This window comes from Cydia fagiglandana, chromosome 19 (genome assembly GCF_963556715.1).
Source record: "Cydia fagiglandana chromosome 19, ilCydFagi1.1, whole genome shotgun sequence".
In the NCBI taxonomy this organism is placed as follows: Eukaryota; Metazoa; Arthropoda; class Insecta; order Lepidoptera; family Tortricidae; genus Cydia; species Cydia fagiglandana.
This window is the reverse complement of record NC_085950.1, coordinates 13,460,787-13,467,211: the sequence shown is the minus strand read 5'-3', so window position 1 is coordinate 13,467,211 and position 6,425 is coordinate 13,460,787. Positions and strand designations below refer to the sequence as shown.

The following is a 6,425-nucleotide window of genomic DNA, read 5'->3' as shown; positions in this document are numbered from 1 at the left end:
ACCAACTAGAAAGGGGTCTTCTGAATATGGCTAAGTTGCGCGACTTTCGGGGGGAGGAGTTGACACAAATTAATGAAGAAGCAACAATTAGCGAGACGTTCCGATTTGGGTTTTGGGTAAACGAGACAATAGGACGGAACTTAATCTCGGGTTGGACTTTAATGAAGTGTTCGAGGTGCCAATTGCGTTTCACGGTTTGGGCTATTAGAGAATTGTCTGTTACCAAACTAAAAGCATACGGTAATTTTGTAAGTTAGCTAGATTGTATCTTTTATAAACCTCTGATGGTGAGAATAAACAAGCCAATATTTAAAGGATGATATTGTTCCGCTCCCATACAAGTTTGTCTCAACACTCGCTAAACATGAGTGGTATATTTTTAGGCTTCAAGCATGAAATAAAAGTCCCCATAGTTATTAGAAATTCACGGACACTTCACAGAACATTATAAAAGCGGAATTTCTCTACGATTTTGAGGTTAGGAATTCTGCCTTGTATAGGGCCATGTTAAATATGATTATATCTTATTAAGTTATTACAAGGAAATAAGGTGCCGTAAATAGTGTAAACATATCGATGATATTGAGAATTTAAAGGCTGTCAAGGAACAAAAATCGAATGAGTTGGTATTAGGTTAATACATTTTCTTTATAAAATAATATTTTTAATGCGCCTTCCTTAAATTATAATATCAGTAAGACATAACAGGCGAACCGGAATAAATAGACTATAACAGGCTAGAGCTATTTTATAGTAAAAAATGTTATAGCATCGAATGTAAAACAAATCACTTATTATAATAAATTCGATAAGTAACTCATTCAAAAAAAGAATGTTTCAAAAACAAATGTTTGCCTAAAAGGTACCTAATAATAAACTTCAAATAATAAACTTAATCTATTTCAAAAAAGTTAGAATTCCTATTTTGTAGGTTTATCAATTATCATATAGGTAATTTATAAAAAAAGATAGATATATATTTTTCACTTTATTTTAATGTATTTTTAAGTTTTAATCTATTTTCGTGTTATTCATTTCCTGATATCAAATAAGATTTTATTAAAAGAGTTAATCAATTTAAAAAGAAGTAAAAAAACCACTTCAATGGGGAAAGCCGGCGAAAGCTAATTGTAAACTGGCCGCGTAGCCAAGATGCCAATCGCTAACGCTCCGTAGCGATCGAAACGCAACTGTCACTGTCACACTCATGTGGAAGAGTGATAGAGATACATAATGCTTTTCGTTGTCGAAGCGATAGCGATTGTAACCTTGGCTAGGCCGGCTGGTGCTCTTCTAGGTTTCATACAGTACTATCAAATAAATATGTAATAATTAATATGAAAACACAATCTATAGCGACTCTATTCGTTCTATATTCGTTCGCTATTCACTTTTGACGTACCTATGTCATTTGGGTATGTTAAAATTAAAGTCATTGGAATAAAAAGTTTTTACTGTATCGCAGTTCTTTTTGCAATTTGATACTTACTGCTTAAAACAGAATGTCGTTAGTGGTATGAATGTTTTTCTTTGAAAAACTTTATAAATGAGCGTTATTAGCATCCACACGAACATCGTACAAATGTATTTGGCTGCCATACTTTTTTGATTAGCTCACTTCCAGTTATACACTGACATTAATTCTATGTTGGCGCGGATGTGTTGATTTGGTTTAATTACTCTTTTACTTATTTTCGTTACTAAGAAGTGTCCGCTGGAATCTAATATATGTATGAGATTGTAAGAAATATTATTAAATTTATCTTATATATAGCATGCTTATCGAATCGTAGGCCAAATTCGGCATGATCCTTTATATCCATGGATATTTGCAAACTAAAAATCGTTAATCATCTTAGAAGCCAAGACATACATTCCTTTGCGTCGGTAATTTCACCATTCGAGTGTAGTTCTACTTCTAACCAAAAAATGTAGTCGTCATCAGATATATCGAAGCGGCCGTTGTGTTATAAATCATGAATCACAATGACCTGCACAATACCTCCATTATTAAGAATATTAAGATGCTAAGTATTATGGCGGTCAGCAAAATATTATCAGCGCGTGATAATAGCTTGATATTCGTTAGCTCATGTGCTGATGCAGTTCAAATAATATTTCACTAGACTTATATCGACCGGAATGTTCCCCTTTCCTATCAACTATCTGACAGAAGGCCATGAAATTACTGAGCGTCTATTGCCAAAACCCGATTTTTTGTTTAGTTTGTATTTTAATGTCCCAATAAAGTCTCATTATGTAAAAAACCATCTTATCTTCTGTCTTGATGTCCTTTTAAAATAGCAATTGCAATCGAATTTTGAACTATTATGGAATCAAAGAAGGTTCAAATTCAAAACTACAAAGCTGACTCACCAAATATTGCGCTAGTTCGTCCGGCTCTAGTTTTCGTCCACTTGACGAAATTTGAATATATGTCTTCATTGCTGCACATTTGGACTTATTGCAATCCTTAATATCTAAAAAAAATATGCATCTACATAAAAATATATATTTGGCAAGTAGCTAATTAAAAATGAAATGTATTATATGCTAATCCGTCAAGTGGACGGAAACTGACACTGGACGGTAAACTGACGTAATTACCCTAAATATTATTCTACTCTAAAGGCTAAATTCTCATCACTGCTTCATAGATCTACCTCTATACAGACATCCCTGATATCTAGATAGACCATTAAATATTATGTCAGCGAGATTACTCAAGACAATATGCGTTTAGAAAGGTACAGTCACGGTCATAAATATGTATACAAACTTCGGCCTTATCCCAAACAACATAAGGTTACAATGTGCGTACATATTTATGACCGCGACTGTAACTAAACAGACCGGAGTCGAGATAAATGTATGTAAATAACCAGTTAAACGGTAATTTGGATATATTAATTATAAATGTGCGTGAACACTCGTAGTGCAATTTCTCTATAACCTCGTAAAGCAGGGCTCTCCAAACCCCGGCCCGCGGGCCAAACCCGGCCCGCGAAGCGTTCCAAGCTGGCCCGCCGACAGCGGTCCAATACACCCCCACCCACTTGGCGCTGACGGTGGCCCGCGCGAAAATTCTGAGGCACAATATGGCCCTCAGGCAAAAAAGTATGGAGACCCCTGTCGTAAAGGATGACTCACGATAGACCGGACCGACCGGGCCGTGTCCGGGCCGGAGCTTCCGACGCTTACGTCGCGATTCGGGAAATGAATTAGAGATTCACTGGATATGAAATAGCAAAGATATGTGACGTTCCACGGAAAAGGTACCTTATGGCGGTTGGCGCTTACGCTATTATTAACGCCGCTCCAATATTATTGCGGATGCCTTGGTACCTTTTGCCGTGAAACGTTACATATCTTTACTTTTTCATATCTAGTGAATCTCTTATACAGTGTGGAAAGATAAGTCGGGCCCTGGAGGTAAACTACCTTAAATCCTTAAGCAGGCTCATTTTACTTAAAGTAGACATTCCTTTATTTTTAAAAAGAAACAAAACTGCATTCAAAGTATCTTTCATTTTTTCTTAAATTTGGCTTGTCTAAAAAATATTGAGAAGGTACCTACTAAATATTAAATTTTATGGATATTTTGTACGACTGACGAGTGTAAGACCTATTGTTTCTTGGAGAAATCTTATCATTAACATTACCTAACTGGCCACGTAGCCAAGATGCCAATCGCTTACGCTCCGTAGCGATCGAAACGCAACTGTCACTGTCGCGCTAATATGGAAGAGTGATAGAGAGACATAATGCTTTTCGTTGTCGAAGCGATAGCGATTGTAACCTTGGCTAAGCCGGCTGTATCGACTAGTAGAATAAAATTGCGAGTTTTTATTTTTTGGAATTTTTAGCTGAGCTGAGTTTTTTTTTTTTGTCCCGGGTGAGGCAAGCGAGTTTTAGAAAAACTTTGAATGCAGTTTTGTTTCTTTAAAAAAAATAAAGGAATTAAGTAAAATGAGCCAGCTTAAGGATTTAAGGTAGTTTCCCTCCAAGCCCCGACTTATCTTTCCACACTGTATATTCATTTCCCGCGCCATTATTTAAATTACTTTTCTATGACAGATGGCGGATCACGTGATGCGTTCAATAGAAAATGAAGCGCCGGAGGGTCCGGCCGGACACGGCCCGGTAACCCCGGTCTAGTGTGAGTCATCCTTAAAGCAAGTATTAAGTTAATTTGTTCCTCAACATTAATTTCTAGATATTTTTTTATTTCCGTAGTCTTAATCAAGAATGAGTCCTATATACTTACTCGAGATTTAGGTTTAGATATCTCAGGCTCAGATTTAATTAGAAAATATACCTATTATATGTTCTTTACCAAAAGCTAAGAATTGTGAATGGCCCACAATCGTTTAAGGTAAACGTACTCGTACAGTCAACAACAGAGCTATGTATACAGGCAAAGTGCCAAAAATATGTATACACGACCTTAATGTACAGGCAATAAAGTACTGTATACATATTTTTGACAATTTGCCTGTATTCATAGCTCTGTTGTTGACTGTACTAGTGCAGGACATGCTAATGCCCAATAGATGACACCTTGCTGTCACCTCTTTATTGACAATGAAGTTTCAAGATGACATGTACTGGGACCGCGTCGAGCACCAGTATGTTTACCTTAATACTGGTAATTTATTTTCAAAGGGAAGCAATAATATATAATAAGTCACCTGCAATAATATATTACACAACGAAGGCCGCAAAAATATCTGACAAGATCTTATTTGTAGAGCCATAATAGCGTGTCACATATTTTTGCAGCCTTCAGAGAGTAACATATTATTGAAGGTGGCTGTACAAACGCATTTCATTTCCTGTGTTGCGACTTTTTTTCGGCATTTATAATTTTTCCGTGCATATTTTTGATTTTGACCATTTGTCTTGGAAAAGGAAACTCTTACACCTGCAAATCTTTAGAAAATTCGCGTATGTACGGGACAAACGGTAGACAATTTCATGGAATGCTCCAAAGGTGTGCGATAGGTCACATACTACTAACCTAACGACACCTTACACGCCACTATCTAATCTATACGTATCAAGCTGTAGGGCGTAGGTATCGATGAAATAGACATACAAATTCAAATAAAATTTTGGGACAGGCTTCCATCGCTGACTGTAGTTTTCTTCCACAGACAACTAATACTCATCGAGAGAATTCTAACAACTGTAAACACAAATTAAGTAGTTTGCGTTGATTACTCACAGAGTTCCCATGGCCACCTCCTGTCTCATAATATTGCATTGTCATCCGATTTACACATGTATGCAAAATTTTAGCTCAATCGGGAAGTGGGTCAAAAGCGTCCAAGATTTGACCCACACTAACTAGCAAACCAACACATACTACCTACTGTTAGTATGTGCCCCGTGTGCCGTGTGGTGCCGGCTTCAGAAAAGAATAGCACCACCCCATCTCGTCCCGTGGGTGTCGTATAAGGCGACTAAGGGGAAACTGAATCTTCTCGGGGCAGAGGTGTACGGTTGGAGCCGGTAAAGGTTTATTTGACGTTCATAAGCGCATTGTAATATGCCTACTTGAATAAACAATTTTTTATCTTTATCTTTATCTTTATCTTTATCTGGCGACAGATATGCATATGCAAGGCTCGCCCGTATCCTTAGCGGGGTCCTTGCTCACAAAGCAGTGCGCGCGCCACATCGAAAAAAAAAAGCATGTGCCCCGTGGCAAGCTAGTAAAACAGAAGCCTCCTAGTTCGTGGGTCAATTAAACAGGATGGGATAAATTTTGTCACGTGATAAACATAAACGGTTACGCAATTTGTGAAAACGCCGTGCGTCGCGGTCGAGTTGATAATTTTATTGAAAAGTAGAATAAACGCGTCAAATCTTAATTAATCTCATAATACTAACTATTAATGCATAAGTTTGACAAAGGTCTTATGCGACCGATTACCATAATTACGAGGTGGCCGCTTTTACCGGAAAATAAAGAAAAAACATAAAAAAGGGACGGTTTAAGTACCTATTAGAGTTATTACGAAATGCAAGTACTTAATTATTATATTCAAAATTAATTAAAACATTCACATTCCTTCGTTTTACTGTTCTTTCACTACTTAGTGGTTTCAAATATTCGTACGTACGGCATAGGCGTCTACATAATAATAACAAGCAAAATGTATGAAAAATTTCATCCCAACTACTGTTTTTTTTAAGTCCGTCTTTCAAAGTAGCTTAAAAATTACGTCCTCAGAAAGTGACATACTCAAAATGTGACGACCTCAGAAAGTGACGAATTCAGAATGTGACGCCCTCAGAACGTAACCTAACTCGAAAGTGACCTCCTAAGAAAGTGACATACTCCGCTTAAATCAATTGTCACTGTGCTGAGATACTTAGGCCCCAGGTGGTTGAAAAATTGTTAATTTTGAAAGAACAAT

General features: G+C 36.9%; 1 protein-coding gene across 1 annotated transcript in view; it reads left to right on the top strand.

Moving 5' to 3' along the window:
- LOC134674230 (uncharacterized) overlaps nt 1-6,425 on the top strand; it is a 31,880-nt gene that overhangs the window by 21,673 nt on the left and 3,782 nt on the right. The gene's annotated exons all lie outside the window — the stretch shown is intronic.